At 37.6% G+C, this 21,719-nt stretch overlaps 2 protein-coding genes across 2 annotated transcripts in view; both read right to left on the reverse strand.

Moving 5' to 3' along the window:
- The window catches only part of LOC136881242 (L-2-hydroxyglutarate dehydrogenase, mitochondrial), a 182,947-nt gene extending 166,559 nt beyond the window's left edge, over nt 1-16,388 (reverse strand). The window contains exon 1 of the mRNA XM_067153993.2: nt 15,062-16,388. The gene's annotated coding sequence lies outside the window, so the exon portion shown is untranslated. The remainder of the gene's footprint in view (nt 1-15,061) is intronic.
- The window catches only part of LOC136881243 (L-2-hydroxyglutarate dehydrogenase, mitochondrial), a 246,217-nt gene continuing 238,595 nt past the window's right edge, over nt 14,098-21,719 (reverse strand). Inside the window, exon 7 of the mRNA XM_068229234.1 lies at nt 14,098-15,181. The gene's annotated coding sequence lies outside the window, so the exon portion shown is untranslated. The remainder of the gene's footprint in view (nt 15,182-21,719) is intronic.

The following is a 21,719-nucleotide window of genomic DNA, read 5'->3' on the forward strand; positions in this document are numbered from 1 at the left end:
TATATTTATTTATCAACACTTATGTACTTATAATGGCAACACATAATTCACATTGTATCTATGTACAAGTAATTTCTGTGGAATAAAGCACTAACATTATTATTTCTTTGACATATTTACAATTTGGTATCATGCAAATAATATTTAAAACAATAAAAATAAAATCCTACAATATACAATATAAACAATTCGATATATGAATTTCTCTTTTAACTTATATCCAAATGGACTCAATACAGTTCACAAAAGAGAATTTGCTGAGTCTAAAAAATATCTTGGTAAGTCTTTCACTGTTCCCATTGGAAACCAATATTCAAAACTTTTGTATTTATATTTGCACTATGAAAATAACTGAATAGGGATTTGCAGTAGGGATGGGCTTGACAGTTATTTTTGGTTAAAGGTTATAACTGGAGTGGTTACTCAAAAATACTTGTTAATGTTAACGGTTAATTTTTTTTTTTTTAATTTTTTTTTTTTGCTAGTTGTTTTACGTCGCACCGACACAGATAGGTCTTACGGCGACGATGGGACAGGAAAGGGCTAGGAGTGGGAAGGAAGCAGCCGTGGCCTTAATTAAGGTACAGCCCCAGCATTTGCCTGGTGTGAAAATGGGAAACCATGGAAAACCATTTTCAGGGCTGCCGACAGTGGGGTTCAAACCTACTATCTCCCGAATACTGGATACTGGCCGCACTTAAGCGACTGCAGCTATCGAGCTCGGTAAACGGTTAAAAATAATGTCTAGTGCCAAAATGAGTGGCTCAGATGGTTGAACCAAATTAAAATAATAAGTTAGTCAAATCCACCTTTTCAATACAGATTGAATAGTGTTTATTAAACAAACATTTAATGGGACTAGTTTCAACATAATGGTTCATGGTGTGGGTTACTGTAGTCACGTCCTAGTTTGTGAACCATGGGCAATGGCTCAGTGGCCTAGTAAGTGGTCCTGAGAGTCGGGATACCAGTTGCTATGGAATGGGAGTGGGCACCTCGGACATATTCTGAGTCATAGCCCTCCATGTGCTCAGGCGGCTAGGACTATATAATTCACCGGTGCTCCGTAACCCGTTAGAGGAGAGATCCTCACGTGGACTATGTGCAGGTAGGGTAGCATCCTTCTTCATGAATTTACTGAGCTCAGAACATTTTAAGTAGGCCTCGGACCTATGGGAGTAACGGAGTCCCACTCCCATTTGACAGGCGAGGGACTCCTTGGAAACAACTTGGCAAATGAAATGGAATTTGATGGGAAGCTATCAATGTTAATGGGGCTTATGGAAGAAAGAAAGTAGTACTGACTGAGTCAGCAAAGAGGATGCATCTGGATGTGCTAGGAGTAAGTGGTATTCAAGTAAGGGGAGATAACGAGGAAGAGATAGGAGATTATAAAGTGTACTTGACGGGTCTTAGAAAGGGAAGGGCAGAGTCTGGGGTAGAGCTCTTTATCAGGAATACCATTGCACGCAACATACTTTCTGTTAGGCACGTAAACGAGCGAATGATGTGGGTAGATTTGTCAGTTGGAGGAATTAGGACTAGAATTGTCTCCGTGTATTCACCATGTGAGGGTGCAGATGAGGATGAAGTTGACAAGTTTTATGAAGCATTGAGTGACATTGTGGTCCGGGTCAACAGCAAGGATAGAATAGTGCTAATGGGCGATTTCAATACGAGAGTTGGGAACAGAACTGAAGGATACGAAAGGGTGATTGGTAATTGTGGGAAAGATATGGAAGTTAATGGGAATGGGAAGCGTTTGCTGGACTTCTGTGCTAGTATGGTTTTAGCAGTACAGATACATTCTTCAAGCATATGGCTATTCACTGCTACACATGGGAGGCTAGGGGTACCAGATCCATAATAGACTATATCTTAACCGACTTCAAATTCAGGAAATCTGTTAGGAATGTACGAGTTTTCCAGGGATTTTTCGATGATACAGACCACTATGTGATCTGTAGTGAACTAAGTATCTCTACGCCTAGGGTAGAGAAAGTTAAATCTGTCTGCAAACGAATAAGGGTAGAAAATCTCCAGGACGAGGAAATTAAACAGAAGTACATGGATATGATTAGTGAGAAGTTTCGAATAGTAGACAGTACGCAGGTTCAGGATATAGAAAGTGAATGGGTGGCATACAGGGATGCTGTAGTAGAAACAGAAAGGGAATGCCTAGGAACGACTGTGTGTAAAGATGGGAAAAGCCAAACATCTTGGTGGAATGATGAAGTGAGAGCAGCTTGTAAATATAAAAAGAAGGCTTGTCAGAAATGGCTCCAAACAAGGGCCGAGGCAGACAGGGATTTGTACGTAGATGAAAGAAACAGAGTGAAACAAATAGTTATTGAATCCAAAAAGAAGTCGTGGGAAGATTTTAGTAATAACCTGGAAAGGCTACGTCAAGCAGCAGGGAAACCGTTCTTGACAGTAATAAAGAATCTTAGGAACCAAACCAAACCAAACCCCTTGGCACTACAGCCCTTGAAGGGCCTTGGCCTACCAAGCGACCGCTGCTCAGCCCGAAGACCTGCAGATTACGAGGTGTCGTGTGGTCAGTACGACGATTCCTCTCGGCCTTTAAAAGAATCTTAGGAAGGGAGGGAAAAAGGAAATGAACAGTGTTCTGAGTAATTCAGGTGAACTCATAATAGATCCCAGGGAATCACTGGAGAGGTGGAGGGAATATTTTGAACATCTTTTCAATGTAAAAGGAAATCATCCTGGTGGTGTTGCCAACAGCCAAGCTCATGGGGAGGAGGAAAATGATGTTGGTGAAATTACGCTTGAGGAAGTGGAAAGGATGGTAAGTAAACTCCATTGTCATAAAGCAGCAGGAATAGATGAAATTAGACCTGAAATGGTGAACTATAGTGGGAAGGCAGGGATGAAATGGCTTCATACAGTAGTAAAATTAGCATGGAGTGTTGGTAAGGTACCTTCAGATTGGACAAAAGCAGTAATTGCACCTATCTATAAGCATGGAAACAGGAAGGATTGCAACAACTATCGAGGTATCTCATTGATTAGTATACCAGGCAAAGTATTCACTGGCATCTTCCTCGTTGAGAGGAAGTTGGATGAAAACCAGTGTGGTTTCAGACGACAGAGGGGCTGTCAGGACCAGATTTTCAGTATGCGCCACGTAATTGAAAACCGCTACGAGAGGAATAGGCAGTTGTGTTTATGTTTCGTAGATCTAGAGAAGGCATATGTCAGGGTACCGAGGGAAAAGACGTTCGCTATACTGGGGGACTATGGAATTAAAGGTAGATTATTAAAATCAATCAAAGGTATTTATGTTGACAATTGGGCTTCAGTGAGAATTGATGGTAGAATGAATTCTTGGTTCAGGGTACTTACGGGGGTTAGACAAGGCTGTAATTTTTCACCTTTGTTGTTCGTAGTTTACATGGATCACCTGCTGAAGGGTATAAAATGGAGGGAGGAATTCAGTTAGGTGAAAATGTAGTAAGCAGTCTGGCCTATGCTGATGACTTGGTCTTAATGGCAGGTTGTGCTGAAAGCCTGCAGTCTAATATCTTGGAACTTGAAAATAAGTGCAATGAGTATGGTATGAAAATTAGCCTCTCGAAGACTAAATTGATGTCAGTAGGTAAAAAATTCAACAGAATTGAATGTCAGATTGGTGATACAAAGCTAGAACAGGTCGATAATTTCAAGTATTTAGGTTGTGTGTTCTCCCAGGATGGTAATATAGTAAGTGAGATTGAATCAAGGTGTTGTAAAGCTAATGCAGTGAGCTCGCAGTTGCGATCAACAGTATTCTGTAAGAAGGAAGTCAGCTCCCAGACAAAACTATCTTTACATCGGTCTGTTTTCAGACGAACTTTGATTTACGGGAGCGAACGCTGGGTGGACTCAGAATATCTTATTCATAAGTTAGAAGTAACGGACATGAAAGTAGCAAGAATGATTGCTGGTACAAACAGGTGGGAACAATGCCAGGAGGGTACTCGGAATGAGGAGATAAAGGCTAATTTAGGAATGAACTCGATGGATGAAGCTGTACGCATAAACCGGCTTCGGTGGTGGGGTCATGTGAGGCGAATGGAGGAGGATAGGTTACCTAGGAGAATAATGGACTCTGTAATGGAGGGTAAGAGAAGTAGAGACAGACCAAGATGACGATGGTTAGACTCATTTTTTTAACGTTTTAAAGATAAGAGGTATAGAACTAAATGAGGCCACAGCACTAGTTGCAAATCGAGGATTGTGGCGACGTTTAGTAAATTCACAGAGGCTTGCAGACTGAACGCTGAAAGGCATAACAGTTTATAATGATAATGTATTGCACCAGGAAAAGTTGATTTTAAAGAGCATGAGGTCTTTCTGAGGGGGTGCCTAGTCCTTAGGAGATGGTACAGAGAGAGAGGATCACAAGGCGAAATAATAGATATTATATCTTTCTTTCCTTTATTTAATCTCTGGAAGGCCACCCTATTACGTCGCCTAATCATAAATATTTAATAGAAAATAAATTCCAATTTCAGCAACTGAATATCGAAATTCAAGTGAAATTCAACTGAATAATATCTTCCTCAATCCGTTATGTCCATTATAACTTTCATGGCATAAATTACTAATGACGAATGTTGTCAGTAAATAAGAAATCCTAAAGTCTTTCTATTGGCACTGGCGATTTCAGATTACACTTTCTACATTAATTTAATAAAGTAAATTTGGTAATTCCTTCTCGAGAGCACATCAGACTCAAATATGAAAACACTTGAAATCAAATCTAGTCGTCTTGTATAAAGTTCTGAGTACTGTCGTACTCTTTTGTAAATTATCATACACTTTATGAAAATATTGTAAATTGAGAGTTTATGATACACTGCCACTACAAATAATGTACTCAATTGATATTTCAAAGTTCCAATGAATGAGAATATACGAGAGCACACCGTTATTTGAAAGTCTGTCTTCACTTGAAGAGTTGTAAAATGTTAATTTTCCAAGTAAAATATTAATTAAGTGAACTTTTAATGTTCTTTGTCAGTAATGATGCTGTTTATAAAAGTTCTGCTCAAAGTCAGAATTGAATGGAAAAAGCACTGATATCACCTGATATACGCCTTCTCGTTGAGCTCCAACAGTTGAATACTGCTCTGCAAACAGCAATCTGGAACTTAGCTGTCAGCAGGCACCAAGATGTTCCATAGTACCACGTCCCTGGAACTATCCCTCGTAGTACCAAATCTCCGTTGATCTCCGTCGTTCTACGCTGATCTCCGTCATTCTACGCCGATCTCCGTTGTTCTCCGTCGTCTTGAGTCAGGATTTGTCATGTTATTAAAAGAGTGGCTTTAACACGAGAAAGTCCAACTGACTAGGTTGAAAATGTGCACCATTTGATTTTGCACTGTTAGAACTCATGACTGTTTCATAAAGAATCACCATTCACTCGATGAGAAATACGTCGGAGCACTGTCTATTATCGTAAATCACGATAATGAGAAATACACTTAACTGCACAGTTCATTTAGACACTTACTGCTCACAGTTCATATAGTCAGAATAACTTTCATTTGAAGCACAGTTTATTATGGCTCACACCTTCACAGCAAATAAATAAATGGCTCTCTCTCGTAATGTTACTTTTCACTATCACAGTTCTACAATTATTCATGTATGAGTCCTATACTCCACAATATCACTGATTATGAAGTTCATTATACAGTCTGTCCACACGCGTTGTTTTAAATGGTACAGTCTGTTATGACAATATGCAAACAGTCTTTCTACACAAATGAAAGTGTTCTAGGCTCTGATAATACTCAAAATAGTCAATATGTTGTGACCTACACTCATGATATTCAAAGTTAAAACAGGCCAAGATCATTACAATGAAAAGTAGCTGTGCTAACTTCACGTTGGTTATGGTTATTCACACGGAAACTAAGATATTTGTCAAGTTCAAATATTGGTGAAATATTACAAGTCTTTATGACTTTGATGTTATACACACACGTTAATTTCCTAAGTCTGAATGTGTCACGAATTGCAAGTCCCACAACTTATAAGTTACTCACTGGTATTCACAGAAACTAAGTGTCAAATTGCCGTCGAAATTTTTTAAGTATTACAATGTCCGGCAGTAGGAATACTGAGTGCGACTCGTCGCGTGCAGCGTGACATGCTAGCCAGCTGTGAAGAATGCGAACTGAACTGCTGGGTTTTTTTTGGGGGGGGGGGGCGAAGCCCACTCCCCCCGCATGACCATCGACTCAATCTACATGGCCTCTGACATGCTATTACTTCTAAGAAGAAAAATAAAGCAGGGAGGAGTGGAAGTGTGATACTACAGGAGTATCTGCCTGTCCCCATGCTCAGCATGCTACCAGGCCAGATGTGGTGGTGGTATCAATAGTGGTGTAATCAGGTAGTAAGGGTCAGGACAAAACCACATAGGCAGAAATAGAAAGGTGCCTACATGTAAAACCTGAATTCTTCGTAGTATTCAAGAGCGTAGATACTACAGCTAAGTGAACGAGGAATATAAAAGACTTCTTCTCATATATTCCTACAGCGAAGTGAACAAAAGTGTTTTTGAGGAATTTCTAAAAACAATTTCCATAGTGTCAAACTTCTGTGTTTTTAAGACCATCTTTAAAACCACTGTTTCAAATACGTTGGTTTAAACGTGATATGGCTGAAGATGACCTTTAAATAGGTCGAAACTAGTCCCATTAAATGTTTATTTAATAAACACTATTCAATTTGAGCTATGGTGGCCTAGGCCATCTTTGTTCTGTTTGAAAGGATCTGAGCTACAGGTCTGGCACTGCTGCTAGCACACTGTAGAGCAACCGACACAAAATCGGGAGGTTGTGGGTTCGGATCCCACTGGTGTCCGGCTGGACATTTTTGTTCTGTACTTAACATCTCTTCAACACGTACTACATGTACGTAACACAACCTAATACGTTGAAAGTCTGTTTCGATTACAATGGGGTCATGAAAATTCAATATTCACTATTCAATTTGTATTGTAAAGGTGGATTTAACTAACTTATTACTTTAATTTGGTTTAATCAAAGTTCAATATGGACCCATAAAATGAAATTCATTTCTCTTGAACAGATGGTTGAGGCGCTGGTCTCCTGACCCCAACTTAGCAGGTTCAATCCTGGCTCAGTCTGGTAGCATTTGAATACATGAGCCTCATGTCGGTAATTTACTAGCACGTAAAAGAACACCAGCGGGACTAAATTTCGGCACCTTGTCTTCTCCGAAAACCACAAAAGTAGTTACTGGAACGTAAAGCCAGTGCAATATTTTATTTAGTTTTTATTTTTTAAATTCTTTCCTATTTGCTTTACATTGTACAGACGTAGATAAGTCTTATGGCGATGATGAGATAGGAAAGGCTAAGGAATGGGAAGGAAGCGGCTGTGATGTGAAAATGGGAAACCATGATCTTCAGGGCTGTCGACAGTGGGGGTTCCAACCCACTATCCCCAGGATGCAACCTCACAACTGCACGCCCCTAACTGCACGGCCAACTCGCCAGTTATTATTATTATTATTATTATTATTATTATTATTATTATTATTATTATTATTATTATGGGTTTTTTTGTGGAACGCAGAGGTGAAAGAAGGTGCTGGGATGAATGGGTCTAACTACAATGTCCAGAATTGAATTTAAAACTTAAACTGAAAGTTATATTTTCAGAACTTCACACATGACAAGATTTTCATGACAATATTGCAGGTACAAGTAGCAATCATTCAACAAGATTGGGAAAAAGTCCAAGGTTCAGAACCTTAACACTTTAGGCTTTAAGCCCCTAGTTTTACAATTTCCTGAGCTACTAGCTCAAATTTACAAAAGAGCAAAAATATGTACAAGGGCAGAAATCCCCCAATTCAAAGAGCACTTGCTCCCAAAATTACGACATCTAGCCTTCAAGAGGCATTCTTTAATCATACAAAAACTTTGAAAAAGAGCTAACAGGCTCTCAGTTTTCCAAGCCTACTCAACGCAACATCAAGTTACAATTTCTGGCCTTTCAAGGCAACACTTACAATTGGAAAATGATTATACAGGGGTATTTAATACCCAACCTACTCGGCCTTCATGGAAAAAGAATAACGGTTAAATAACTGGCCCGAACACAAAATGAACAGAGGCGAATACTTGCACTCCTACATATGAACACTTAAAACCTAAAGGGCACTAGGCCGATGAAATGGGGCTATTTCCAAACTACTGAGGTGACTCGTATAAGGATAAATTAATGCATTACGGAAAGGAAGAAAACAGTTACAAAACGTAGTCACCTCAAACCAAGATGAAGGGGAGCTCGAGAGAGTACATCACTCTCTATGCCTGGTTTCCAGTTAAAGATTTTATGAAGTTTTTACATTAGCCGGCAGAAAGTTACATATTTAGGAAAAGTGGATTACATAGTTAATGATTCGGACCTTTCCCTCGGGTTAAACTGCGGAGTTAGCAAGAAAGAAATATGTTATGTGGCCATTACCTTGTTGATGTACTCCTGACTGATGAAAGAGGCCGCCCGCCTCCTGCTCTGACACACACACTCAATAAGATAAAGATCAATTGGCCAAGAGACGTGAAAAGCCACAGTTTATAAACCCTCAGGGAAGGTACGAGATCATTCAAGATGAAACCTCTAATTTTTATTGGTCACTTTCAAAATTACACTCAGAATCGAAGAAGAAGAAGAAGAAGAAGAATACGAAGACGAAGAAGAAGCCGGTGATAGGTGGAAAATTAATTATAGAAATTAGGGATTGGCTAGATTCAAAACTGGCAGAAATAAAAGGAAATATTGCCAACCCAAAAATAAATGAACATCAATCAGTAAAAAAATAAATTATGAATACAAAACTTCTTTGAATTATAAGTTCTTATATCTCACACCAGGGTGCATGATGATAGTTTTTAGTAGTGTCATCTGTGGAAGAATGTCCAATGTCCAAACTTCTTGATGGATAGCAAACAAAACTAGTAGAAATACGGTCAGTTCAGGAAACTTCACAATAACAAAATTCCATCTTATTTCTGTGGTGACATCTGCTGAGTAAATTTCTAAGTTGGTGTAGTTTCAGTTTCCCTGTTTTACCAATAGAGGATTTCATTTAGGCGCTGAATTTTGAATGCGCGGCATTGAGGTGTACCACCCAGTACAATTATTATTATTATTATTATTATTATTATTATTATTATTATTATTATTATTATTATTATTATTATTATAACCCCTGGTACGAGAGGGGTACCTAATATTCGCTGCACAAAGGAAATATGGTGCCATCCCCATGGTCTCGGGGTAGCATGCCGGCCAGTCCCATAGTCTCGGGGTGGTTTGCCGACCTGGTCAGCTATTTTCAACTGTATCTGAGGGCTCCTTCGAGAGGTTCACGTGTTTATACACTTGAGAAGCTATCTGATGGTGATGACGGCCTCGGTGAAGAAAGCCGAGAATTACAACCGAGAGGATTCGTCACACTGACAACGCACCACCTCATAATCTGGAGGCATTCGGGATGAGGAGCAGTCTCTTAGTAGGCCAAATGCCCTTTGAAGCAGGAAGCACTTCAGGGGAGAAATGAAAACATTTTAGTAGTAGTAGTACCGAGCTCGATAGCTGCAGTCGCTTAAGTGCGGCCAGTATCCAGTATTCGGGAGATAGTAGGTTCGAACCCCACTGTCGACAGCCCTGAAAATGGCTTTCCGTGGTTTTCCATTTTCACACCAGGCAAATGCTGGGGCTGTACCTTAATTAAGGCCACGGCCGCTTTCTTCCCACTCCGAGCCCTTTCCTGTCCCATCGTCGCCATAAGACCTATCTGTGTCGGTGCGACGTAAAAGCAACTAGCAAAAAAAAAAAAAAGTAGTAGTAGTCAGTACTGGTTACTTGAGACGGTTATTGGTAGTGTGCAGGACTGCCCGGTGCCCTCATTAACCAAGTATGCACGAGTATTGTTGAGCCACTGTTATTTCAGTAACTGGATGTTATAATACTGGTTAGTAAAAATACTGGTTACAGTATACTGTAATCATTACAGGATCCAAGCGCTAACTGGTAAAAAATCCTTGTTCAGTTAATTACCAGCCATAATTTGTATGGAAATAACATTTCCTGTCTGCAATGTCTGCAATGTCTGCAAGGTAGACACAAGTAAGCTAAGTTAAGCTTTGTAATTTCCTCTTACATACAATTTTCTCTGTCTTCATTGTACAACCAACATCCATGGAGAAATATATTAAGTCGATCATTTTAAAAAGGAACGAAACTACAAAAAAGAAATCCTACTTAATAACAGAGAATTGTACCATAAAATCAATGTAAAAGGCACACATAAATAACTATTTAGAGAAAAGCCGAGGCAAGTGCTGAACAGGAACATGATGTCTTTACAATAACTACAATAATTAAAAAATACAACAGAATATTACCCTAAGTAATATAAGAGGTATTGTACTGCAAAAGAATGCAAAATACGAACTTAAATAAATATTTAGAGAAACTATACAATTTTACTTTACGTCACACCAACAGTGGGGTTCGAAACCACTATCTAGTGGGAGAAATTTTGGTACGCGTCATGGTGGCATAGTTTGCGGCTCATAATTCCAGGTGTATTGAAGGTGTATAGTACTCTTAGTACGATCTTGTGTGCAAGCACTGATTTAGTGAAGTTAAAGTGACCTGTGGATATGTTGTGGCAGTGTATCTCATTGTAGAAATATAGCATTTATTTCTTTTAAATACATAAGAAGTTTTGAAGTTAGGTTAGGTATGGCCAGAAGTAAGAAAAACAGAAGAAATGTGGTGCAATCTTCAGCTGTTCAGGGTCAGGGTGCAGCTATGACTCTCACATCACACTTGTCAACTGTTTCTAGACAGCATTCACAAACACGGTCAATCCTTCACCCTTCTGCTACTGTACCTTCGGCTGATCGCAAGCGCCTCCCTCAGAGACTAATGGCACCACCACCACCTCGCAGGGAGCAGCGCCATCTCTTCCATCTGACTCGTCCTGTGCCTTATAATCGTCAACTGTCAGTGAGGAGCTCTCCCTCACACCACCAACTAGCAGCAACACCAATATGCTGAACACAGCACCCTCCTACACCACAAGTAACACTAATTCAACTGAGGACAAGATTGTGACCTTGGTGCAAGGTATAGTGGGGAACTTATTACAAAATATAGAGTTCCTTCAACCCTTGGTAACAGTTCTTCCACAAAAAGTTTGTGAAGAACTAAAAGAAACAATAGACTTCAATTCTAAAGTTATCAGCGATTTAAGAAATGACTTAAAAGCTTGTGAAAATTAAATTCTGGAGTTAAAGTCTTTATTAAATCATAAAATGGACAAAATTGAACAATACCAAAGGCAAAATAGTATTTGAATTTTTAGGTTTCCCGAAGAATCTGGTGAGGATGAAACTCACTTAGTGCTCAATGTGGCCCAAAAATTGAAAGTCCCCTTAAGTGCAAAAGATATTGACCACTCGCATAGGGTTGGAGCCCCTGGGTCAGGGAAGTCAAGGACTATTATATGTAAATTTGTCTCCTACACCAAGAGATCAGCAGTTTTCTGTACGAAGAGGCTGTAACGTGATCCAAGGTGACGATTCGTGAAGATCTTACCTCCACCAGACATCACTTTTTGAAACAGGCAATTTCCATCTTCAGTGAAAACCATGTGTGGACTTCTGATGGAGCAATTATCATGCTACAAGCGGGTGTTAAACACCATGTGAAAAATACTGATGAACTTAAAAAAAGATCTCTCCTTGTTGAAGTTAAATTAGTATGTTCTATTCACTATTCTCTTTGCTATTTTTGCTTCACATAATCTAAAACTCTATGTAATGTTATTAGGACCTATAATTTATTAATTTTCTGGAATTTTTGTAACCATCCAAATTCATGCATGTCTTCTAAACTTAGGTCTTCTGAAATTCACAAAATCATTGAAGATCTATGAGAACTCTATCCCCCTGATTTGAAAAAAAATCACTTAAATGCACAGTCATTAGTTGAAGAGGTACATTTCGATGAGTTTTTTGACTGCTTTGTTGATTCAAATATTAATATTATTGCTGTAAGTGAGACATTTTTCGAGGAGCCCATACCAGACTCAGAGATTAACTTTCCTGGCTTTAATTTATATAGAAACGATATATTGGGCAAGAGAGGAAGAGGTGTAGCTGTGTACATGAAGAGCAATATAAAATGTAAAATAGTTCATACGTCCCCAGCATAATATTTTTGTAAGCCAGAGTAAATTCTCCTCGAACTTAAATTAGCTGTGGGTAAAGTATTATTTTCTTGCATCTACCATCCTCCCAAAATTGGTTTCATGGAGTCGTTTGTAGAGGCGATGAATAGTTATGTTTTTCATTATAAATATGTTATATTTGCTGGTGATATGAATAGGCATTTTGGATCAGGGTCCTCAGAAAATGTACTAATCAATGATGCACTCGACTCATGTCATTTGACTAGAATACCATTTGATGACACATACCACACTGCATATTGTCATTCTAATCTCGATACCATAGCTTCAAATTGTAATGATAACCTTCTGAAATTTGTCTTCTCGATATCAACACCAAAATATGAAAGAAAATGGATCACATTTAGAGATTTCTGCAGTTTTAATCCTGAAGATTTTCAAAAAGACGTAATTTCAGATCCCTGGTATGAAGTATTTTCTCAGCATAATATCAATGATAAAGTCACCAAATTTAATAGTTTAATTTTGTGTTGTATGACAAGCATGCCCCATTATAAGTAATTCAAGCCAAACACCCACCTAACCCGTGGATAACGTCTACCATAAAGAAATTAATCTCTGCGCTGGACAAGGCAAAAAGAAAGCACATCAAAACCAGGAAATCTGAAGACTTTGAAACCTTTCGCATCTTGCGTAATAAAACCAAACTCGCGATCCGAGATGCCAAAGTCAAACACATGCATTCTTTGTTCATTAAGAGGTCAACTCCTTCTGCTCTATGGGGAACTATAAAATCACTAGGTATTGCTAAGAAATATTCACAACTCACTTCCTCATTCATACCTGCAGAATTGCAAAATGATTATTTCTTAAAAATTTCACCACAGAATTTCTCACAGAATTTACAAAATTATTCATAGTTACATGAACACAAATGAACCTCAACATCTCTTTCACTTTTCATACATTTACCCAGAGGATGTAGTCAATGTATTTAAGAGTATTCATACCAAGGCTGTTGGACCAGATGGTATCTCACATTCCCTCCTAATGAACTGCTACTGGGTGAGTTGGCCGTGCGGTTAGAGTCGTGCAGCTGTGAGTTTGCATCCGGGAGATAGTACGTTTGAATCCCACTTTCGGCAGCCCTGAAGATGGCTTTCCGTGCTTTCCCATTTTCATACCAAGCAAATGCTGGGGGGTGGTACCTTAATTAAGGCCACAGCCACTTCCTTCCCACTCCTAGGCCTTCCCTATCCCATCGTCGCCATAAGGCCTATTTGTGTCCATAACCATCATTGGGACAATTACGCTTACACATAATGATAATAATAATAATAATAATAATAATAATAATAATAATAATAATAATAATAATAATAATAATAATAATAATAATAATGTGAAATAATAATATAATACTGTACTTAATAATATGAATAAGGAGATAGAAAATGATGCAGTGGTGGTGTGAATTCACATCAAAACATGGAAACATGACAAGTATCTTTCGATACGCAATATTAAATCAAATATAGGGAACACTTACAGGCCTAAAAATGACAACTAAGACAGGAGAGTGGAAGGTGCAACGGAACCCTACGAGGTCTATGGAAGGTATAACATTATGGGGGAGAAAAGATTTACAATAATACACCCAACAGACAAATAATTATTAAGAAAATGAACATACAATTATAAATTAGCGCATAAATGAACTGCGGATTAACTGATACTTGAGATACAAAACAAAGAAGTATAAGGGAAACAATTAAGCTCTTCGGTCACGAACAAACTTTGACATAGAGTTTCAGAATTTACAGAATGAAAGGAGGCAACGAAACAAATTAATTACACAATCCAAGAAAGTGTTACAGTTACTACAATTACAACTAGAGTTAGAAAGGAAGGTCTGCCTCATAAAACAACACGTTGCGGACTAGCATAATTGCTAAGTCATATAAATGCTCTATTTTGGAAAATGTGGAAAACTAGAGGAAACTCCGGCACACGAGATGAACTTCTACATAATTACTGAATTTACAGTAAGTGGGAATTTTCCGAAACATAAGAATGCATTTAAATAGCATAAAGCAAAAATGCCCTTACCTCTGGCGGCTGACGACCCATTGCGGACGGATGGACGCAAGACGCGTCCGTCCTCTCTAGTGCTCCAAATTTAAAGACGCAGACAAAGTGACTCGCACACGCGAGGAGCCACAAACAGGAAATAGAGTGATTACAAATGACCAATAGCAACAGTCCAGTTTGCCACATTCACCTATTAAAAATCCTAATACACTGGCCAATAAAAACACTTGTACTTTTGACCAATGACAATGATATTCTAGAATTATGCTTTCCGCAGAATTTGCATCTTCGCGGATATTACAAAACGACAGGAAGGGCCACTTACACGTGGCACACCCTGCCTCACAAATCATGTATACAATTTCCACATCCCTTTCCATAATTAACAAAATAATACAATTTAAATCAGGAAATGTAACAGAACATAAATCTTCTTCATAGTCTAATTCTTCATATACCTAAATATGTAATAATTTTTAAATAAGAAAGCTTCATACAATAATTTGCTTTGCACAAATTCTTCAGTTTTTAAATGTTTTTGTTTACCTAAAATGATGACAAGACAAAAATTTGCATAATATTAAATAATAAGGACTTCTGTTGCTTCACGAATTTCTGCTCACCAACGGCCACAGTGTCAGTGCAACGTAAAGCAAATAGAAAAAAAAAAAAAAGAATGAACTGTTTGGATATAATCACTCTGATCATAGCTCACCTGTATAATTTCTGTTTACAATCAGGAGTCTTTCTGGCTGTATGGAAAATGGCCAATATCTGACCTGTTCCTGAAGTTCCTTCTCCTCAAAAATGTGATGATTTCAGACCAATCAGTATTCTGTCAATATTAGTTAAAGGATTAGAAAGGATTGTTTACCAACAACTCACTTCATATTTAAATACTCATTCTATTCTTAACATGTTTCAGTCTGGTTTTTGAACAGGCCACAGAACTACGACGGCACTTAACAAAGTCACCAATGATATCAAGTTTGCAATGGACAGAAAGGAACTAACACTTCTGGTACTATTTGATTTCAGCAAGGTATTTCATAGCGTTCATCATGACTTCCTCCTGACTAAATTACATACAATGGGCATATCTCTATCAGCTCTCTCTTGGTTTGAAGCGTTCTTGGAAGGGAGGTTTCAGGGTGTAGTATTTGACAAAACAAAACTTCTCTAACTGGTCTAGCATACATTCTGGCATACCTCAGGGTTCCGTGTTTGGTCCCCTTTTGCTTTCATTCTATATAAACGATCTGCCTGGAGTTTTATGCCACACAAGATATCATATGTACGCTGATGATTTACAGATCTATTACCATGTTCCTGTGAATCATGTTGACGAAAGTATTAGTAAAATAAATCTAGATATAGAAAGACTACATCAATATACACTAATTTACTATTGAATGAAAATAAAACCTTAGCTATTTTTCTAGGATATCGAAGAAACTTATCAAATCTTTTCAACAGGGACATTCCTCCAGTAAGTGTAAATGGTTCTGTAGTCAAGTATAAGGAATGTGTTAAGAATTTAGGTATTCTAATGGATAACGCTCTGTCCTGGACTTTCCATGCCAAGAATTTGGTCAAGAAAGTGTCTGGCATCTTGCATCAGTTTTGAAGAAACTTGCCGTATCTCCCTTTTTTTGGTGAGAAAGATGTTGATCCAAACTATGGTATTCCCTATTTTAGATTACGGTGCTCTAATTTACAGCGATATCTCAGAGAAATATAATAGAAAACTCCAGCGTATTCAGAATGCTTGTGTGCGATTCGTTTTCAATATTCATAAAGACTGTCACGTAATATCTTACTACAAATCCGCAAAATATTTGAAACTCAGGGATAGACAATCATACTCAGCTGCTTGTTTACTGCTCAGAATCTTAAAATCTAATGCTCCTTCATATTTGACCAAGTCCTTTGTTCAAAAAACAAGTGCATGTGAAAAACAAGTGCATGATCGGGACAATAGGTTTACAGCTGACACCCTTCAGGTTCCACAGCATCGTACGGTAAAGTGCAGTAAGTCGTTCATTGTCACTGCCTCTTAATTATACAATGATCTTAAACTATATAAAATACATTTAAACCTAGGATTTCATTTTTGTCCGTATTGAACTGAGAAAGGATGATAGGAAAACTTAAAACGGTCCACCTTTTCAATACAAAAATGTTATAGTTTATTTATAACATGTATTTGTACTTGGAACTAGTTTCAACGCTGATTTGTGTCATCATCAGCCAAAATGTGGGAATAGGCAAGCATTTAGGCATTTATATTACACAAGGCGTTACATTAAACAATACACATCTTACAAGGAGATAAAAACAGGGACGAGTATAGAAACAAATGAATCGTTGAGAAAACAAAAGTTATACATATTAAAAATAACCTTAACCACACATCTTGCAGTGCGAAAGTGTTCTTCTTGAATGATTCCTGAATATAAAACACACGTGCACACATTTCTGAAGAGCCAGCAGGCAGGACAAAGTAAAGTGAAACCTTAAGAGTTCTCATTTTTCTATGTTCTGACTAACTAATGAAGTCTCCCTTGAGTTCCTGATAAACATACAAAACAGGAAATTCTCCTTCACTCTCAACAATAGCTATAAAGACCAACGGTAAAATTTCATTTTAAATATTGTGCAGAGACGTGAAAGCATGATTTTGAACATGATATAACTCCTTCATATAACCCAGTTTTTTACACAAGGTGTTACATTAAATAATAATACACATCTTACGAGGAGATAAAAACAGGGACGAATGTAGAAACACATGCATCGTTGAGAAAGCAAAGTTATACATATTAAAAATAAGCTTAACCACACAACTTGCAGTGCGAAAATATTTGCCTTGAATGATTCCTGAATACAAAACGCACGCGCACACACTTCTAAAGAGCCAGCAGGCGGGGAAAAAGTAAGGTGAAACCTTAAGAGTTCTTCTGAGAAGAGTTCATCATTCTTTCTATGATCTGACTAACTAATGAAGTCTCCCTTGAGTTCCTGATAAACATACACAACAGGAAATTCTCCTTCACTCTCAACAATAGCTATAAAGACCAACGGTAAATTTCATTTTAAATATTGTGCAGAGACGTGAAAGCATGATCTTGAATATAATATAACTCCTTCATTTAACCCGATTTTTTACACAAGGTGTTACATTAAACAATACACATCTTACGAGGAGATAAAAACAGGGACGAATGTAGAAACAAATGCATCGTTGAGAAAGCAAAAATTATACATATTAAAAATAACCTTAACCACACATCTTGTAGTGCGAAAATATTTGCCTTGAATGATTCCTGAATACAAAACGCACGCGCACACACTTCTAAAGAGCCAGCAGGCGGGGAAAAAGTAAGGTGAAACCTTAAGAGTTCTTCTGAGAAGAGTTCATCATTCTTTCTATGTTCCGACTAACTAGTGAAGTCTCCATTGAATTCCTGATAAACGTACACAACAGGAAATTCTCCTTAACTCTCAACAATAGCTATAAAAGACCAACGGTAAATTGTATTTTAAATACTGTGCAGAGATGTGAAAGCATGATCTTGAACATGATATAACTTCTTCATTTAACCACCTTTGAAAGTCTCTCTCTATATTACATAGCTTCATTAACACACCATTCTGTAGATGCACAAAATAATCTTGTAATCTTCACAGGTCCGGTATTCAGCTCGACAAGAATATAAAATAGGTATTAAGGAATACGTTGTTGAGAGTTTGGAGGATGACTGTGCCAGTATTTGTGGTGTATTGTTGCAGCATTACGTGTAGGGTGGGGGCAGGTTTCTATGATGTTTATTGCGGGACATGAGGCGGTAAAGCTATGGCGCGAGATGAAGAGGAACAGAGCGTGTTGGATAGTTTAGGTCTGGGGAGCGGCCGTTGTTGGATTAGGAGGCCTTACTTTTTCCTGCCTGCTGGCTCTTTAGAGGTGTGTGCGCGTGCGTCTTGTGTTCAGGAGTCACTCAGGGCAAATGTTTTCGCACTGCAAGTTGTGTGGTTAAGCTTATTTTTAATATGTATAATTTTTGCTTTCTCAACGATGCATTTGTTTCTACATTCGTCCCTGTTTTTATCTCCTCGTAAGATGTGTATTGTTTAATGTAACACCTTGTGTAAAAAATCGGGTTAAATGAAGGAGTTATATTATATTCAAGATCATGCTTTCACGTCTCTGCACAATATTTAAAATGAAATTTACCGTTGGTCTTTATAGCTATTGTTGAGAGTGAAGGAGAATTTCCTGTTGTGTATGTTTATCAGGAACTCAAGGGAGACTTCATTAGTTAGTCAGATCATAGAAAGAATGATGAACTCTTCTCAGAAGAACTCTTAAGGTTTCACCTTACTTTTTCCCCGCCTGCTGGCTCTTTAGAAGTGTGTGCGCGTGCGTTTTGTATTCAGGAATCATTCAAGGCAAATATTTTCGCACTGCAAGTTGTGTGGTTAAGCTTATTTTTAATATGTATAACTTTGCTTTCTCAACGATGCATGTGTTTCTACATTCGTCCCTGTTTTTATCTCCTCGTAAGATGTGTATTATTATTTAATGTAACACCTTGTGTAAAAAACTGGGTTATATGAAGGAGTTATATCATGTTCAAAATCATGCTTTCACGTCTCTGCACAATATTTAAAATGAAATTTTACCGTTGGTCTTTATAGCTATTGTTGAGAGTGAAGGAGAATTTCCTGTTTTGTATGTTTATCAGGAACTCAAGGGAGACTTCATTAGTTAGTCAGAACATAGAAAAATGAGAACTCTTAAGGTTTCACTTTACTTTGTCCTGCCTGCTGGCTCTTCAGAAATGTGTGCACGTGTGTTTTATATTCAGGAATCATTCAAGAAGAACACTTTCGCACTGCAAGATGTGTGGTTAAGGTTATTTTTAATATGTATAACTTTTGTTTTCTCAACGATTCATTTGTTTCTATACTCGTCCCTGTTTTTATCTCCTTGTAAGATGTGTATTGTTTAATGTAACGCCTTGTGTAATATAAATGCCTAAATGCTTGCCTATTCCCACATTTTGGCTGATGATGACGCAAATCAGCGTTGAAACTAGTTCCAAGTACAAATACATGTTATAAATAAACTATAACATTTTTGTATTGAAAAGGTGGACCGTTTTAAGTTTTCCTATCATCCTATATGAAATACAGCAAATTAGTGTCGGAACACAGAAAAAATGTCTTAAATACCGCTACCTTTCCACTTATTAAGCCAAGTAAGTGAATTTTCACCAAATTAATTAAACAGTACGAATTCGCATAATCTCCTAGATATATTTTAGATGCTCAGTTTTATTCTTAATTCACCCTCGGCATTAAAATTCTTAGGTTTCTCTCATGTCTTCTCTTCCTTGATAGTCTATGTTTATGAAATGGCGCCCCTGCCTATGTGATTCCCAGAACACACTGACCCGGTGTGTAACATCCGGTAAGGGTCCCAGCTCAGGGTTACGAGCGAAGACCTCAACGATATCTACAGTGGAGAAGATGGATTTCATAACGGTGGAGACGGCGGAAGACGCAACCCAGTACTCAGGGAATAGTATGAGTACACTATCTAACAGCAGCGTCTGTTTCATAGGTGAGGGGCGGCTGCAAGGCGGTCTGTTCCCCATGAAAGGGGCGGCCTAGAACAAACTATTTGATGAAATTACTGGGGAAGTATTAAAGACAATGGGATGGTACATAGTACCTTATTAAAAATTTCTCTTTAACTATGTCATAAATAATAGTGTAATACCAAAGGAATGGAAATATAATATAATATAATATAATATAATATAATATAATATAATATAATATAATATAATATAATATAATATAATATAATATAATATAATATAATATAATATAATATAATATAATATAATAATACCAATTTATAAAGGAAAAGGTGATAAAAAGAAACCAGAGAACTACAGACCAATCAGCCTGACCAGTATAGTTTGTAAAATACTGGAGAGTTTAATAGCAAAGTACATCAGAGGGATATGTGATGATAAAAATTGGTTCATGAGGAGCCAGTATGGATTTAGAAAGAAATTTTCTTGTGAGGCACAACTGGTAGGATTTCAGCAGGACATATCAGATCAGTTGGATTTAGGGGGCCAGTTTGATTGCATAGCCATAGATCTTTCCAAAGCCTTTGATAGAGTGAAACATGGAATATTATTAAAGAAATTGGCGGAAATAGGATTGGACGTAAGGGTTATACGTTGGATAAGAACATTTCTAAATTCAAGGGTTCAGAAAGTCAAAGTAGGAAATAATATATCACAGGAAGAGAAAGTTTGGAAGGGAATTGCACAGGGTAGTATAATTTGTCCGTTACTTTTCATAATATATGCAAATGATTTAGGGAACAATATAACATCAAAAATAAGATTGTATGCAGATGACATAATTGTTTATAGGGAAATAAATAACACTGAGGATTGTTCAGAATTACAAAGGGTCCTTGAGAGTATCCAACAATGGGTTGAAGAAAATAATATAAAGGTTAATGGAGGCAAATCCACTGTTACAACATTTACAAACAAGAGCTTTAAAACTGAATTTGAATATACTTTGGATGAGGTAGTTATCCCAAAAGATGGCAAGTGCAAATACTTAGGTGTGAGATTTAAAAGTAATTTGCACTGGAAGGGTCATGTTGATGACATTGTTGGGAGAGCATACAGATCATTACATGTCATAATGAGGCTACTTAAAGGATGCAACAAAGAATTAAAAGAAAAAAGTTACTTAAGTATGGTTCGTCCATTATTGGAATATGCAAACAGTGTTTGGGATCCTCACCAAGAATACCTATTAAAAGAAATAGATAGTATGCAGAGGAAAGCAGCAAGATTTGTAACAGGGGATTTCAGGAGAAAAAGTAGTGTATCAGAAATATTAGAGGAACTTGGATGGGAAATTTTAAGAGAAGGGCTAAAACTAGAGTTATAGGATTATATAGATCCTATACAAGAGAAGAAGCATAGGGAGAAATCCGTGAGAGGCTTCAGTTGGAAAATAATTATATCGACAGAACTGGCCACTAGTATAAAATTAGAAGGAATTTTAGCAGAAGCGATTGGGGTAAATTTTCATTCACTGGGAAGGGCATGAAGGAGTGGAACAGTTTACCTGGGGTAGTGTTTGATCCTTTTCCAAAATCTGTACAGGTATTCAAGAAGAGAATAAACAGCAACAGAGAAAATAAATGAAATGTTAGAGGGCATTCAACCAGTGCAGGTTATAGTAAATAAAAGATGTGTGTGAATAAATTAATTCCATCCCCAGGTCTATGAAGTTTGAACAGCTGAAGTAGGGGACTGCCTGTAGAG

The sequence above is a fragment of the Anabrus simplex genome, chromosome 9 (genome assembly GCF_040414725.1).
Source record: "Anabrus simplex isolate iqAnaSimp1 chromosome 9, ASM4041472v1, whole genome shotgun sequence".
NCBI lineage: Eukaryota > Metazoa > Arthropoda > Insecta > Orthoptera > Tettigoniidae > Anabrus > Anabrus simplex.